This window comes from Ascaphus truei, chromosome 5, assembly GCF_040206685.1.
Source record: "Ascaphus truei isolate aAscTru1 chromosome 5, aAscTru1.hap1, whole genome shotgun sequence".
In the NCBI taxonomy this organism is placed as follows: Eukaryota; Metazoa; Chordata; class Amphibia; order Anura; family Ascaphidae; genus Ascaphus; species Ascaphus truei.
In genome coordinates, this window is record NC_134487.1 from 193,685,505 (window position 1) to 193,704,076 (window position 18,572).

General features: G+C 44.3%; 1 protein-coding gene across 3 annotated transcripts in view; it reads left to right on the forward strand.

Moving 5' to 3' along the window:
• The window catches only part of PKD2L2 (polycystin 2 like 2, transient receptor potential cation channel), a 1,160,187-nt gene that overhangs the window by 901,261 nt on the left and 240,354 nt on the right, over window positions 1-18,572 (forward strand). The window lies entirely within an intron of this gene.

The window sequence follows — 18,572 nt, forward strand, 5'->3', positions numbered from 1 at the left end:
TATCGCGTCACGGCTGAGGGCGGAAGTTCCCACTGGACGAGACCTCTGCCTTGATTCTGCCAGTCTTTCCGAACAGGCTCCCTCACTACAAACTCTACGCGTTTTGCTACAGTGGCGGCACGCTTTATTCTAATGCGGCCGCCACAGCGGTGTGGGGAAAGTCGCGATTAGCCGGCGGCTCGTTTGGGGATTTCCCTGGTGCGTGCGGCGCGTCACCCTGGCGCCGGTCACGCGTTCCAGGGTTCCCCGGCATCCCCGAAGCCTGCAGAGGCAGCAGGAGTAAGGGGGAAGCTGCGCAAAGCAGCGCGCAGCCGGGGGGAGCAGCCAGGGGTTCGGGGAAGGGGAGGGGAAGGGGAGCGTTTTTAATAAAACGCGCGGTTTACTGAACAAGGAGAGTCACATAGGGAGCAAAATAAAAAAAACAAATTAAAACAGAGAAAAATAAGAATACAATGTAAGAAATCAAATAGAGCAAGAGCTCGCCTCGGGAGCCCCCGAGTTCGGCTCTTGTGCCCAGAGGGTAGGTCAGTTAATTCCCTAGGAACATGGGGTCTAATCCCCTTAGTAGGGACTGACCTCCCTGAGACTTGAGTACAGCTCCAGAATGTTGGGAGCTGCAACATAGTACGCATGCCTGGCGCTAGTGGGAGCCCCCACCGGCCCGGCGTAGAATACAACTCTAGTTTAATCCGCATATATAACATGTTTTGCAGCTTATGCCGCTAGAGGTAACTTCTGTTTACACACTAATTTCCCCTGCACCTTAGTGCTATAACCTAAACATAAACACTAACACTCCTAAATATAATAATAACAGTGGTTATTTTTCTCTGTTTTAATTTGTTTTTTTTATTTTGCTCCCCATGTGACTCTCCTTGTTCAGTAAACCTACCCTCCCCTCCCCCTCCTTCCCATCCCCTCCCACCCCCCAGGAGACGAGAGAACATCCCCGGACGAGGTAAGAATTCCTTTAGAGGCAACACGGATTCAGACGCACATCTGCAAACCCCTAGACACACCAGGATGGGTGAGTACATATATATCATAGCGAAACAATGGTCAAGATATACAATATGGCATTGACACTACTCTCGCACAATGTCAAAGGCTTTAATAGCCAGATTAAAAGACGGATAGCCTTTTCTGACTACAAGAGGAAAAAGGCAGACATATTGTTATTGCAAGAAACGCACTTTAGCAGCACGAACACACCCAAATTCCTAGATAAGGGTTTTTCCCATTTCTACACATCCTCAGCCCCAGTGAAGAAACGAGGAGTAGCCATCCTTTTCAACAATAACACACCATTTGTGGCCCAGACAGTTAAAAAAGATAGAGACGGTAGATTCCTCATACTAGTAGGAACAATACACGAACAATGGATTACAGTGGCCACCATCTATGCCCCATGCATACAAGATGCAACGTTCTTCAGTAAATTCTTCCAAACCCTATAGTCGATAGCAAAGGGATGCGTTATACTGGCGGGAGACTTCAATATGACATTGCATCCGGGCCTCGATAGATCAGGAAGAGGGGGGTCAGATAATAAGAAAACAAGGGCATCCCTGCTCCAGGGTTGCAAAAACAACCACTTGGCAGATATATGGCGGGAGATGCACCCATTGGACAGGGACAACACGTTCTTCTCCCACCCGCACCACACATACAGCAGAATCGATTACTTCCTTATTTCATGTCGAATGGTTCCGATGGTCTCCCATACGGCGATCCATGATATTTCATGGTCGGACCATGCACCAATCGAGCTAATGTGCAAGGATATCCGGCTCAGCCGGCCGGGGGCGAACTGGAAACTTAACGAGGCAGTCCTTAAGATACCCGAAACCTGCGCGATGATCGGGAACGAAATAGAGCAGTTCTTCCGTATCAACACGGGCTCTGTAGAATCTCACGCGGTACTGTGGGAGGCTCACAAAGCTACACTACGAGGTGTCATTATTAGCATCACAGCCAAGCGGAAAAGGGAAAGAGAAGCCAAGATCACTGCTCTACAATCCAAACTACACACCCTAACATACAAACATAACCCCGATATACAATTACTGCAGGCAATCAAAGACACTAAGATAGAATTGAATATGCTATTAACCTCCAAAGCCGATAATTCACTGAGTTGGTCCAAGAGGAAGTTTTATGAAAAGGCCAATCGACCGGATACGATGCTAGCCCGAGCGCTACAAAACAGGCAATCTAAGTTTAACATCCAAGCTATACGCTTAAAATCTGATATTTGTACGGCCAACCCACAGAAAATAGTAGAAGAATTTGGAGAATTCTATAGATCCCTATATGATGGGAAAAAAGTGGCACATAATCAATATACGAGCACAGCCTTAAGAGATTTCTTAGCTAACTCGAACCTGGGTAGATTGACAGAGTGCGACCAACAGGCCCTGGGCGCTGACTTCACATTGGAAGAGGTATCCCAGGCTATTAAAGAACTTAAACCTTCAAAGGCACCTGGACCAGATGGCTTCTCAGGGCTCTATTACAAGAAATATGTGAAATATTTAGCCCCAAGGTTGCTCCACATGTTTAATGCAATTTTAGCAGGAGCTCCCATCCCCGAGGATATGCTGCGAGCGTCCATATCACTAATACATAAACCTGGCAAAGACCCGCTGGACTGCAAAAGTTACAGGCCGATCTCCCTAATTAACACAGATGTTAAGTTGTATGCTAAATTACTGGCCAATAGATTGTGTCTTATCCTACCCAGACTTATACACCCAGATCAGGTCGGGTTTATCGCAGGGAGACAAGCAGCGGACAACACCCGACGTATTATTGATCTGATAGAATTGGCTAACAAAAATAACACCCAAAGCCTGTTGTGAAGTCTGGACGCTGAAAAAGCATTCGATAGGATAGACTGGCCATACTTACAAGAAACGCTCGCGGCGTTTGGCTTCGGGGATCAGATGAGTAGGGCGATTATGTCGTTATACTCAAACCCGACAGCTAGGGTGATACATCAGGGCTTCCCTTCACCTTCATTCCAAATCAAAAGTGGCACTCGTCAAGGATGCCCGTTATCTCCCCTTCTATTCGCCCTCTGTATCGGACCACTAGCTGCTAGAATACGAGCTAACCCGGATATCGCAGGGTTAAACACTTACTCGCAATCACACAAAGCGGCCCTGTATGCAGACGATATCCTATTAATCATAACAAAACCCCTTACCACGTTACCCAACCTATTTGACCTCTTGAGCAGATTTTCAAAGATATCTGGATTTAAAATTAACCAATCCAAATCGGAAGCACTCAACATTAACCTCCCCAGTCACACAGAAAAGCTGTTGAGGTTGAACTTCCAGTTCAACTGGCAACAGAAACACATAAAGTACTTAGGAATCCACATCACCAGAGAGGCCAACCTCATCTATAGCGCAAATTATCCCCAACTAATTCGGACTCTTAAAAAAGATCTATATAGATGGTCCTCCAAGAGGATATCATGGATCGGTAGGATACATAGTGTCAAGATGAACCTACTGCCACGTATCCTATACCTCTTTCAGACACTCCCTGTGCCACTTAAAACAACAGATATACTCTCGCTCCAAACAGAAATCTATAAATTTATCTGGGGTAGGAAAAAATCGAGAGTCAATCGCTCCAATATGAAAAGACCTGTTGCTGCTGGTGGTCTGGCGGTACCCTGTCTATTAACATACTATAAAGCGGCCCAATTAAGCCAAATTGTTCAATGGCACTCTAACCCCCAATTGAAACGGTGGGTAGATCTAGAAAACGCCGCTTGCTCCCCAAAGGAGCTTAGCAGCCTGATTTGGTTACCAAAAACAGCGTTTAATCGCAGAGAGATGCCGCTCACCTCAATGACCAACTCTTTATCGATTTGGGAGACGACCAAATTTAAGAATTCCCTGACATCAAAACACTCGATGATGTCCCCCATTTGGAATAACCCAGCGTTCGCACCCGGCATGGTGGGGTCTAGTATCCCGATCTGGAAACAAAAAGGCTATTCACGAATAAAAGACCTGGAAGGAGACAACCAGAAAATCAAGACCTTTGATCAGTTAAGATTAGAAAATGAAATACCTCACTCTGAATTCTTTAAATACCTCCAGGTCAGAGCATTTTACAACAAATACACCCCATACCCCCCTTTGACAAAATTCGAAAAGCTCTGTCGGGATAACTCTGACACAAAGGGACTTATATCGACAATATACGGGGAGGTAATCGGTTCTGCTGACCCCGAACAACAAATCCCCACATATAGGACTAAGTGGGAAACAGACCTAGGGGAAACCCTAGAGGAGGAGGAATGGAGCGCCATCTACTTGGCCTCCGCCAAAAAGCTCCATATGTACCATTCTAAAGGAGAACGCATATAAGGTCCTCATGAGGTGGTACCTCACCCCTCTGAATTTATCTAAATACGTACAGGGATCCTCCCCACTATGCTCCAAGCGGTGTGGCGGATCAGCAGATTTGTTACACATGCTGTGGTCTTGCCCAAAAATACTCCCGATCTGGGACGAAATCAGAAATTGGATCCAGAGGGTTTTTGACCTCACAATTCCCCCTGACCCGTGGCTGTTCTTGCTAAACAGACCAATGCCGGGCCTATCAAAAGCAAATTCCAAGCTAATAGCACATTTTGCACTCGCAACGAGATGCGAGATCGCAGCACTGTGGAAACGCCCCGATATACCAAACATCCCAAAGATTCGAAATCGCATTTGGTTCATCTGCCAGATGGATAAGTTAACCAGTTTAGTTAACGACACTGGCGACAATTTTCTAAAAGTCTGGATGCCTTGGCTGGCACAGACAGATATCCCGGGGATTGAGAGTAACACAATTTGGCATTAATATTAACAGATGCGTTCTCCTCTGGGGGAGTCAACATAGACAAACGGACACGCAACTACCGAAGAGGGACTAGACTCCCTATATGCCCTCAAGATCAGCCCGAGGACTGGATCTCCTTCCCTTTCCCCCCCTCTCCCCCACAACTTCCCCCCTCCCCACAGTTTTTTTTTTTTTAAATTTATTTATTACTATTTACATATTTTATTTTATATATATATACATATTTCCATTGTAATTTAATCCTGGTTATTATTTTTATTATTGCTCTTACTATATGATTTATTCATACACCATGTGGCCGAGTAGGGACCGAAAAGCCATATGATTATATCATCTACACCAATAGGCCTGAATGATCTACATTGTTATGTACATCCAATGTACACAAGCTGCCATTTTAAACTGATATTTTGTACTGTACATTTTGTATGCCTTTTCCAATAAAATTCAAGTTATAAAAAAAAAAAAAACGCGCGGGAAGGGGAAGATGCGGCTCGCTCGCCGCTCCATTTCAGCGCCAGCCGGGCGCCAGCTGAGAAAAGTCCCGTTCATAACGGGCAAATGTAAGAATAAACTGTGTCGGTGCAGTAGTTGCTTCGTCAGGAGTTATGGTTAGATGGGAGTTACCTCAGTACTATTTATAGGCCCATCAATCAAGAGATAAAGCAATATGTTAACCCCCTCAGCGCTCACACATAGCGCGAGGTAAAAAACCCAGTGTGTGGTTAAAACGACATATACATAAACAATCATCATTATTAAACATAGATCAATAGTAATATATAGTTAAAAAATCAGTATATATCTGTATAATATATAATAACACATTGCCTAAGCATATCTATTAGTAATATTATAAATAGATATAAATATAAAAATATGATGAAATAGCGGCTAGAGGAAGAGAAGAGATAAGAGATAGTTACTGATAAAAAATGACGATACAGATATCAATATTAATAAATACAAAGTATATAATTAAATAATCCCAAGTGCATACTTAAAGAACACTCAAATAGCTAAAAAATATATAATATATGTGAGATAATAGAAAATTAAAAAATTAAAATGATAGTTAGATTACTAACTAGGATAAAAGACTTGAAGTAAAAAACTTAAGATAGAAAGGCACCAATATCTATATCTACATTTAAACCTAGAGGGGCTAGTGTCTGCATTTTGTGTATCCAATATGTCTCTCTTTTGGCTAAGCTATTATTTCTATTGCCCCCTCTCCAGTGTCTGGTTACCTGTTCTATACCCATGTACTTAAGAGATTTGGGGTCAGAGTTGTGGAAATTTAAAAAGTGCTTAGATAGGTTATGTGTAATTAGGCCTTTTTTGATATTTCTTACATGTTCCAAAATTAACTGTTTTGATCAAAGGCGATCAGAAAGGTTCCCCCTCTATTGAGCACTCAATCCTGGAAAGTCTAAAGTGGACTGAAAATCGCCAGGGGAGAAGAAACGTGGTGAACACGTGAAACATTGCGTCGGGAACGTAGGGCGTCACTTTCGTGACGTCACTCCAAGTGGCGACATCCTATCGGTTTCGGCTACGAGCAGGCTTGTATACTGTGGCAGTGTTGGTTACTGATTTGTACCAACATACATCTCTATTTGTGAGGGATTCCTCCATGGAATTTTGGTTGTGTCTCTAGGATAGTGGCTTATGGTTGGCCCTATCGGCTATTGTGGTCACATTACTGTACATGCGGTGGTACTGGGTTACTCCCTACATATGCAAGAAGCAATTGGTTATCATTGTAGCAGTCTATTATATCGCTGTTAGCTGCAAAGATAAGAAATACCTCATTTTGCATTTATACTCATAGCTGCAATTCAAACACCTGTATGATATAATGGAGTGATAATCTAGCTTCAATCCAACAATTGATTTTGCAACAGCATTGCATTGAAGTACTCTCTGATAGAGGTATAACATGAGAGATCTTGACCTGTTATTCTGATATGTACTCTGCCACCTAGGTTTATGTGAATAACCACTTATGCAATAGCATATTTTCAGATCACACGCCACGGCATCACACTAGCCTAATTTGATAGGCGTTGTATATATTATCAATACCTATATGCACGTAGCCATACTACATTAGTAGATGATTATTGGATGTCACATGAGAATATAGAGGCATACAATTACTATTGCTCTATATAAGGACTACTTGCTCATTAGCCACACAGCACGGGGATTTTAACAATGTATATGTGTTTTTAACATTTTCTATGTAGAATTAATAAAATGTTATTATTTTTGATTTCCGCGGTGATACTGGACAACTTACCAGTTTTTTGTAGTAATGACTACAGGGTGATTTTCAGTCCACTTTAGACTTTCCAGGATTGAGTGCTCAATAGAGGGGGAACCTTTCTGATCGCCTTTGATCAAAACTGTTAATACTATAACCATATCCTCCAGAGCACCTCTCACTTTACACAATTCTCTTGTTATACATGGTGATGCGGTCCCACTAATCTACTGTATGCTATGTTCCAAAATTCTAATGTTTAATGGTCTAGAGGTGCGTCCAATGTACTGCAAACCTGGCACTTACAGTCTAAAGGGCTCCAGTCAGAGAGAGAAGGATCTCTGACATGTGAAATTATCTACGACTTTTGTGAGTTCTATTCTATAGATTTATTCCATTCCTGCAGTGATTACAGTCTGCACTATATATGTTATTTTCTCTTACATATATCACCATACTCTCCTGCGCTCCTCCTCATCTTCAAGCAATACAAATCCATCATCCTGGGATCTGGAACTGTCCCATCAGAGGAAGTTGAGCTGCCTATTTACACATTTATTATCTATTCACTATTGGTGTAAGGTGTACTCGTGTATTTATGTTGCATTTCTAACAACAAACACTATTGGTTCATTATTTGGGAGCGCCCAGTCCATCCCTCACATCCACCCCCCCCTCCCCCTACTCTCCCCTTTTTTGTTTTCAAGTCCGATGTCTGAGTGGACCTGCTTGCACCAAGGTTGGTAGACCAGTGACTCATTCAGGACATAGGATCTGAAACTCCCAGCTCATTACTGTGCACAAAGCATATATGTATTTCTTAATACACTGTTTAATAAAATATAGTGGCGGCCGACCTGAGTCTAAATCGGCTATCTCCGCGGCTCTAAGATAATCCCGGTCAGGTGCGTTTTTTTTTTTTTTTGCCCGGAGTGAATTGTGTTATTTTAGCGCTTGTGATATTAGCATTTTATTCTCGCTGTCTGCAATACTGCAATGCCGTGTAAAAACTCAGGGGGGCGTTTGCGAGCTGTTGTCTTGGAAGTCTAATAATAGTGGGGGTGTTGTCAATGATTATGATTAGCAGGAATGTAAATAAATATTTATTTTATTTTATCAGGAACCAAAAAATACAAATATAAAAATAATCAGGAATAATATATAATGCAGTCTTTATTAAGTTCTTTTGGCAGATTGAAATTGGATAAACATTTATAAAACATTTGTAAAACATGGATAAACATGAATAATGCCCATTTATAATAATATTATTTAATAATATATAATGTATAATATATATATATATATATATATATAGTAATATAATTTTTTCCGTCTTTATCTTCTTCCTCATTCTGTGTACAGTCCAGTAGTTCATTGAGAGAGGAGAGGTTTTGTGTACATCCTTACGGCTGTTTATATACTGTACACTTGACTGTACAAACAGGTTAGACTGAACACAACACCCCCCCCCTCCCCCAGGCCATCCTTTTTTCCTGAAAAGACAAGAAGACAAAAAATTAGTGCAGTTATGTGCGTACTGTATTATGGCATTGTGTGATGTGTAGTACTACTGTAGATGGCTGGTGCTGCTTTCTATGGAAAGAAAAAAATTGAGCAGTTAGTAGGCAGTATACTCTGACTACTGTTAAATACTATGTAACCAGATGGCTGGTGCTGCTCTCTCTGGAAAAAAAATTGAGCAGTTACTGTACTGTAGGTGCATACTGTATTATGGCATTGTGTATGCAGTTAGTACTGTCAAACTAGTCTATACTGTAACTACTGTATACTCTGACTATTAGGAAAGAAAAAAATCTGTGCCATACTTACCTGTATCATACTGTACTTACAACACTACAGTACAGTACTACTTTCCTGATGCTTGCCCATTACATCACAATGGGCAACACAGTCGCAATATGGTCTATATATTTATTGCAGCGTTCCACGGTGAGTATATCATTCCAAAAACTCAGTATGCCTTTCGCCAACTCATCCTTTTAGGAGGATTTCACCACTTTCCGGATATGGTCCTTCAGCTGATGCCAGGCCATTTCGATTGGATTGAAGTCTGGCGATCTGTCATTGGAAAAAAAGGACAATTAGTTTAAGAGATACAGTACACAGTAAAAACAGTGGGGAAAAAATGAGACACGGTTACCGCAATTACTCCGCTGGCGTCTTCACCCAGTTGATACTGCGCTCAAGGATATGCGCTGTTGACGCGGTGTGCTTCGGATCGTTGTCCTGGTAGAAACGGTGACCATCCGGGAACTCGCGTGTGATGTATTCCACTCTCTCAGGCACAATTTTGTCTTGGAAGAAAGCTTTATTCATGATTCCTACAGTATAACAAGAAAAGAAAAGTGCTCAAAAAACTGCACAATAGTACAGTACAGTGAATAAGGCTACACTAGTAGAGTACAGTGCATAAGGCTACATTATATTTTATATATTTTACCTTCAAAGATGACAATGCATCCTGGTCCACGCCTAGAGATGGCACCCCACACATGCAGTTTCACGGGGTGTTTTGGCCGTGGCTTCATAGATATGCGACTAGTCTGCAAATCTCTCCAGCGACACAGTAGACTCGTCAGTGAAGATGCAATCCTGGAAAGTTTCCCCACTGTCGATCCATGCCTGGGACTGGACCACTCTTTTGATTTTGTTTGCGTCCCTTATCATGGGGTATGCTCTGTAATGACAAGGAATAAATAATTTTAGCGGTACAGTACAGTTTCCTAAACAACACTTTTACCTCCTGTACTGTCCAGTACTAACCTCACACGTCCATATTTCCATCCAATGCTGCGTCTCATCTTCTTTATGCTGGTCTCGGATACAGTGAGATTGTGATTTTCCTGCAGAGTGTATTTGACCCTTAATGCACTCTTCTCATCATTCTCCTCACTTATTTTGTCTCATCATTCTCCTCACTTATGTTGTCTCCCAACAATGTAAAGAAAAACAATCCGGTAAATGCAGTAGGCCACAAGCACAGCATTACAATATTACAGCACAGTTCTACAGTATCAATATGCAGCAATATAAAAAATATATATTCTGTTGTAATATGAATATAATTTGAAATAACCAAAATATTAGAGACAGTAGATCAACAGTACACAATATATTGTTCTATTAATATGCAGCAATATAAAAAATATTTATACTGTTGTAATATAAATATAAATATAAAAAATATATATACTGTTGTAATATAAATATAAAAAATATATATACTGTTGTAATATAAATATAAATATAAAAAATATATATACTGTCTGCAGACCCGCCTGCCTGACCGCCTGCTGTTGCCTTAGCTGCTGTTATCTGACCGAGAGTTGCCCTGTCCCTCCCACTCCATCATCTGCCCCCCTGTGCCTGCCTCATGGTGATCGTTTCCTTACTCTCCTACTACTTTCCATTGTCCGTCTCAGCTGCCCTTGTACCTTCTCTTGGCTCGGCCTCTTGTTATACCTATCCCTCCATATCCCTCTTTAATACTTTTATCGCTTCCTTCTAACTTTGCTTTACCGCCCTCTTAGTTTATCTTCCTGATCATATACCTTCTCTTGTCTCTATCATCCACCGCCCTCTTTCCCTACCCCCTACCTTCAATGACTTCCACTTGTTTTCAGCCTCCTGCATCCTCCCTTGTCGCCCCGTCCTTCTACTCCAACCTTCTCCCTCTCTTTCTATCCTTTCCTACCTCCCCCTCCATCAATGTCCTCTGTCTTACGTTAACCTATTTCCCCCTTCTGTTTAACTTGTTCTACCTCCCACGTTTCCTATACCCGGCTCTCTCACCTTCCCCTTATCCTCTCCTTTTCCTCTCAGTCCCCTCTCCTCATCTTCAACTACCTCCCCCTACCTTCGGTTTCTACCTCTTCCCCTCACCTGCGTTCGCCCTATCCAGCCATCCCAGCTACACATCTGGCCTCTGCTACTGCTTGCTTCCTACCTTTCTTCCCTTCTCCCACTCTCCCCTCTTCCTATCTCCCCCCTTCTCCTCTTGCCCCTTTCTCCTCTTATTCCGGCGACGGTCCTTTGTCTCGCTCTTGCCCTGAGGGATCGGCGCTGTCCCTCTGGTGTTTTCCGGCGCTTTGTGTCCCCTCCTGATGATGTCATCGGCCGTCGATCTTGTCCCGGCTGCCTCCTCCAAGATGGCGTCTTCCCTCACGGCTCCGCCTGATGACGACATCCGGCTTCCGGTTTCCGGTCGCCATTTTGGATGCCACTCTGCCACGAGGAGGATGGGGCACGTGCTCTCTCTTCCCGCCCTTGGGGTCCTTCCTTGATCTGCACCTCACGCTGGCTCTCTCCGCTCTCCAACACCGCCGCCATCTTCCTATGCTTTAAGGTAAGCCATAATCTCCTTATTTTTGCAGGGGTTTCTTTTTTTATTTCCCCTTTTTGTTTCTTTTTTCTGTTTTGTCCTCCGTTGACACTGCAGCACTTAGTTGGAGGTCTTCCGCACCACATTTGGGGGCTCATGTAACGGGCAGTTCTGTATGCAGCAATGGTGTGAGTGGCCCAAAACTTTTATTTGGAGGGCATCCTGGCATAACTGGCAGACAGTTTTAGGCAACATAGAGAACAACAAAACTACACACCAACCGGTGTAACTTCATCCGAACGCAACCGTGCACCCCTGTGAGTTTTAAACAGTGCCTTGTCAGCGTTTTTTCCCTTTAGCTGTATGCGAGCCGTTCCCGCCACTCCATTCCGGCTCCAACACTTCTGCCTCCTCCACCACAGTTACAATCCTAAGTTAAGGGTTTAAATTCGTTTACACGAAAGGGTGTATATAGAGCGCGGACACGGGGTTGGAGCCGAGTGGACTACCCCGGAGTCGGCATGTGTCTCAAATGGGCCGGGGAGGGGCCCCCAGAACCGGCTGAAGTCCTTTGGGGAATGGGTTGGGGGCGCGGACGGGGATTCGCTAGAGCCTCCATCCCAAAGGCAATGGACTTGGCTATGGGACAGGGACGTCCTAGAGCCGATGACACAGTATATTTTGTTTACATGTATTTATGTTGTTTTTCCTTTGTTGTCTCCCCTGGTGTTCTTTCCTTCTGTATCACTTTCCCCCACCACATGCCCTCTAACCCCTGGCGGTGCAAAAGTGGAAGGCGACAACAATATGAGAGATACAGAGAGCGGGATCTCTACGCCGCCCAGAGGAATCAGAATGGCCCAGAAGGACACCGACGGAATCAGGTTACGATTAAAGCACAATGAATAACGAGGTCCGGTGTATTTCTCACAACGTCAAGGGGTTTAATAGTCCTGCGAAGCGCAAGTTAGCCCTCAGGGATTACAAAAGACATAAAGCTGACTTTCTCTTTCTCCAGGAGACCCACTTTTCCAGAGATAGCTACCCAAAATTTATCGATAAGGACTTCCAAGCAGTACACTTAGCGTCCGCTCAGGTGAAAAAAAGGGGAGCTGCTATAGCCATCCACAACAGGATAGCTTTTACGGTAGAGAAAAAGGTGGCAGACAGATAGGGCAGGTTTCTGATTTTAGTGGGATCAATCCAGGGGAAGCCTCTTACACTGGCATCAGTATATGCACCTTGTGAACTATCAGCAGACTTCTTTTCCCTTTTCTTCCGGAAATTACAAAAGGAAGCCAAGGGAAATATGATTGTAGCGGGGGACCTTAACAGGACAATGAACCCCAAATTGGACCGGTGCACGGCATCTAGTCTCCCCCCTAAGCTTGATGTTCAACAAATCACCCAGGGGCTAAAAGATTGCCAACTGGTAGATATCTGGCGGGAACAGCACCCACAGAGCAGAGACTACACCTTCTTCTCTCACCCACACAACCGATACAGCCGGCTGGACTACTTCCTAGTATCCAATAGACTGGTCCCAGTGGTCTCCCATATGGGGATCCACGATATTTCGTGGTCGGGCCACGCACCCATTGAGCTGCGGTGCACACTAAATTTACTAGACAGACCGGGAGCAAACTGGAGATTAAACGAGTTGTTACTGAAAATCCCAAACATTCAGAAAGAAATTGGAGAGAGGATCGGGGAATTTTTCTCTGAGAACGTGGGGAGTGTCTCATCACACACCACACTGTGGGAGGCCCATAAGGCTACCCTCAGAGTTTCTCTCATGTGCCTAGCAGCTAGGCGCAGGAGAGAACAGGAGAGTCAGATAAAAATCTTACAGGAAAAATTGTCGGTCCAAACAGAGGCACATAAAATAGCCAAAGATGATGACACCCTTCGAGTACTCTTAGATACCAAACAGCAGTTGAATGTCAGATTGGTCTCCCAGGCGGAGAAGGAAATGAGCTGGTCCAGGCGTAGGTACTTTGAGAAGGCGAACAAGCCGGACACCCTGTTAGCTAATCGACTCCGAAACAAAATTCCTAATTACCACATACAAGCCTTCCGCACGCAAGGGGGAGAGCTTACTTCTAATCCTAAGCGGATCGTGGCGGAATTCAAAAGCTACTACGAGACGCTCTACGATGGAGGTTAGGTCATATACAATCAAAAAACGAGGGACAATCTCAGGGAATTCTTAAGGGATGCCAAATTACCGACGTTGAGCCGGGAGGAGAGGGAGGCGTTACAGACAGACTTCTCTTTAGAAGAGTTAACGGAAGTTGTAAAGTCACTTAAGCCTGCCAAGGCACCCGGCCCAGATGGCTTCTCCAACCTATACTATAAAAAATACCTGAAAATTCTAGCCCCACACCTATTAAAACTATTTAATTCGGTCTTACATGGGGCCTCGTTTCCAGCCCAGATGCTTCAGGCGTCCATCTCCCTGATCCATAAATCTGGTAAGGACCCGGCAGACTGTAAAAGCTACCGGCCCATCTCGTTGATTAACACAGATGTTAAAATTTTCTCCAAACTATTAGCCAATAGAGTGGGTATCGTCCTTCCCAGATTAGTTCATCCAGACCAGGTAGGGTTCATTGGAGGAAGGCAAGCGGCAGACAATACCAGACGAATAATAGATTTGGTTGATCTGGCAAAAAAACTGAATATTCCGTCGATGGTATTGAGTCTGGACGCGGAAAAAGCCTTTGACGAGATCGATTGGCCCTATTTGAGGAGGACGCTGCAGGCATTTGGCTTTGAGGGACGTCTCTTGGAGGCCATCATGGCCTTATACGAGGGGCCAACGGCAAGGGTACGGCATCAAGGGTTCCCATCAGACCAATTTCAAATACGGAGTGGCACACGACAAGGCTGCCCGCTGTCTCCCTTGTTGTTCGCCCTTTGCGTTGAACCCTTGGCGGCGCATCTAAGAAACAACCCGGATATTACGGGAATAGCTGTAAAGGGGCAGTCACACAAAGTGGCGCTCTACGCGGATGATGTGATCCTGACATTATCAAACCCCCTTACCTCCCTGCCCAATGTCTTCTCAATCTTGGGGACCTTCAAACAAATCTCAGGGTTCAAAATTAATCAGGCCAAATCAGAAGCCCTCAACATAAATTTACCTAAACCAGTAGAAAAACTAATTGGACTAAACTTCAACTTCAAGTGGCAACCCTCTATGATTAAATACCTAGGGGTATATATCACAAAGGAGTACAAGGCTTTATATAAAGCAAATTATCCCAGGTTGTTCCGGACTTTACGAGAGGATCTCCGGAGATGGGCGGAGTGTAGCATCTCGTGGATAGGTCGTATTCATAGCGTGAAAATAAATCTCCTGCCACGGATGCTGTAACTTTTCCAGGCCCTCCCGATCCCCCTAATAAAAGACGACATCCTCGCGCTGCAGTCCTTAATAACAAATTTTATCTGGAATAAAAAAGGCCCGCGAATTAAAAAAGCAATCTTGAGGAGGCCGACCTCGAGAGGAGGGTTGGGGGTGCCATGCTTGTTCGCGTACTACGAGGCAGCTCAGCTAAGCCATATTGTACAGTGGCACACTGATCCGAGCCTTCGGAGGTGGGTAGCATTAGAAAAAGAATGCTGCGCACCGGTAGAAATTCAGAACCTAATCTGGTTGCCCAAAAATGTCGGTCCGCTATGCGGACACCGCTGCAGGCCATGGTCAGTTCCTTGAAAACTTGGGATGCAGTTAAGTTCAAGTGTCTCCTCACATCCCCGAATTCTCTGATGACTCCCATATGGGGAACCCAAACTTTGCTCCCGGTATGGATAGCTCTAATTTCTCAAAGTGGATTCAAGCAGGGTATCTCCGTCTAAACGATCTGGAGGGTAGGCAATATATTAAAACCTTTGATCACATCAAAGAGGAGCAGGCTATTCCTGACGCCGAATTCTTTAGATACCTCCAGATCAGGGCTTTTTATAACGAAGCCCCAATTCGGCCTCGGAGAACAAATTTTGAGCAGCTATGTTCAAGAGACACGGACACAAGGGGACTAACCTCTAGAATGTACAGGGAAGTAGTATGCCCGGAGACGGACGACCAACCCAGACTTAGTTACATGAGACAGTGGGAAGCAGACCTGGGGGAGACGTTAGAAGACGAAGACTGGGATAGGATCCTGCAGGTAGCTGCTAAAAGCTCTATCTGTACCACATTAAAGGAGAACGTATATAAAGTCCTAATGCGGTGGTATTATACGCCCACTAAATTATCTAAATTTGTCAAAGGCTACTCTCCGCTCTGCCCCAAACAGTGCGGAGACAGAGCGGACTTATGCCACATGCTGTGGTCTTGCACGAAGGTGGCCCCGATTTGGGTGGAAATTAGAGATTGGCTTCAACGACTGCTAGAAGTGGAGATCCCCCTGGATCCCTGGCTGTTTCTATTGGGCAGACGAGTCGAGGGGCTATCGAATGCCTCACATAAATTGATTACACATTTGGCAACTGCCACCAGGAGCGAGATTGCAGCATTATGGAAGCAACCAGATATTCCAATTATCCCCAAAATCAGGAACAGAATTTGGTTTGTTTGCCGGATGGACAAGTCTGGTTAACGACACCGGTTCAAATTTTCTAAAAGTCTGGGCGCCTTGGCTGGCACAGACAGACATCCCGGGAATAGATAATACCACAATTTTGCAATGATAATCAGTAAATGCGTTCTCCGGTGAAGAAACGGATCCATGACCGTATAGTGACAGAGAGCTTGGAGGGTAAGCGGGAACCCTGCTAAAATAGGGCGCCCCAAGAAAGAGTGAACTAGAGATTGAGCGACAGGAGAAAAGCGGTCCTTGGATTCTAGGAGAGAGGTTCATATACATATAAGCGCACAGAGATCCCGAGGAGGAGTCCAGTCGCCTGGGCGGCGAGGAGCCAGAGAGCCGGCACCCCCCTCTATCGAAGATACGGATCCCTCCACGCACCTACCCGCCCCCCCCCCCCCGCTCCCCTCCCCTCCCTCCTACCCTGCTTACCCTTTAGTCATGTCCCCCTGTTTGTCTTGTGAGTCTGGTGTGTCAAGTTTTTGGTTGATTGTATAAGAAAAAAATGAGGTGATGTCATTGATGCTAATGGGTGGTGTTACCATGTATGTTTTATTTCACCCAATAAAATCAAAGTTATAAAAAAAAAATATATATAATGTTGTAATATAAATATAAATATAAAAAATATATATACTGTTGTAATATAAATATAAATATAAAAAATATATATACTGTTGTAATATAAATATAAAAAATATATATACTGTTGTAATATAAATATAAATATAAAAAATATATATACTGTTGTCATATAAATATAAATATAAAAAATATATATACTGTTGTAATATAAATATAAAAAATATATATACTGTTGTAATATAAATATAAATATAAAATATATATATATATATATACTGTTGTAATATTAATCTACCGAAATAACAAAAATATTAGATACAGTACTGTAGATCTACAGTACAATATTTTATATAAAAAAAAATTAAGTTGTATAAATATTCTTACGCATTAGTTACCCTTGGTGCCCTTTTGCGTTTTCTGGTTTTTCCATGTGCATGATAGCTCACGGTGGTTGCTGGCACAACGATGCCAGAAGTAGCTAACCAGCATTGGATATCAGCAATTTGGTGTCCGCTCGTATGCATCTCCTTAATTCGCATGCTGAGCTCCTTGGAAATCTTTTTAACGGGCATTGCTGCGAGTAGAAAGAAATACAAACACAAGAATGTATATTCGATGTTTAGTCGATGTGTATTCAATGTGCAGTGAATCCACAAAACGGATGGTGTATTTATACGGTAATGACTCACATTAGAGTACGCCCACTTTCAACACCTGTACCTCGCCGCCATGCATAAAAGGTTACACACTTTGCATAGCCCACCACTCGATGATCTTTATCTGAACTTGCCCTTGTCCAGATACTGCATTATGCCATCTGCTTCCATGGATCAACCCCGATTCTACGGACGCAGGAACCCACTCGCCTCTGCCGTGCCTGTCATGCAGAAAAAGCGAAAGGAGGTTGCTGTTTCCACACCAAGGCCAAAGCGACAGGCTAAGGCCAAAAAAGAAAACCTTCTGCTGACCCCAAAGGCTAATGGTTTTAATAGACGTCAGCCTTATTATGTCAAGAAGAAATACGGTGATGTACTCTCAACGCAAAACAAATGGCAGCCAACCCATCGAACACGCAGACCACTTCCTCCCATACGCTTAGACGACTCTGCCGCCGCTGTCCCGGAAATCTTCAGCCCGTCTTCTCCACTCCTCTTCCTCGACGCTGCCGCCGCCCTCCCGGAAACCAACAGGCCATCTTCTCCAGTTCTATTTGAAGATGCTGCCGCTGGTGCCTCTGAAATCCACAGGTCACTTTCTCCTTTGTGCTTAGACGACTCTGCCGCATCTCGCCCGGATATCCAGAGGTCACTTTCTCCATCCCTCTTCGACGACGCTGCTGCTTCTCCTCTACTGGATATCCACAGGTCACCTCCTCCACCCTTCTTCGATGACGCTGCCGCTTCTCTCCATGGAACCCCCATCTCATCCTCTGTAGCCAGATGTCCACACGCCATGCACAACAAGCAGCTCGTTAGACCGGATGCTGAATGGGATAAGTGTGGATATCCCCGTGGACTTCGTTATGCTGACAAAGATAGATCTGCTTCTGGAGACCATGCTAAATATGGAGCTGTATGCGAGCCGTTCCCGCCGCTCCATTCCGGCTCCAACACTTCTGCCTCCTCCACCACAGTTACAATCCTAAGTTAAGGGTTTAAATTCGTTTACACGAAAGGGTGTATATAGAGCGCGGACACGTGGTTGGAGCCGAGTGGACTACCCCGGAGTCGGCATGTGTCTCAAATGGGCCAGGGAGGGGCCCCCAGAACCGGCTGAAGTCCTTTGGGGAATGGGTTGGGGGCGCGGACGGGGATTCGCTAGAGCCTCCATCCCAAAGGCAATGGACTTGGCTATGGGACAGGGACGTCCTAGAGCCGATGACACAGTATATTTTGTTTACATGTAT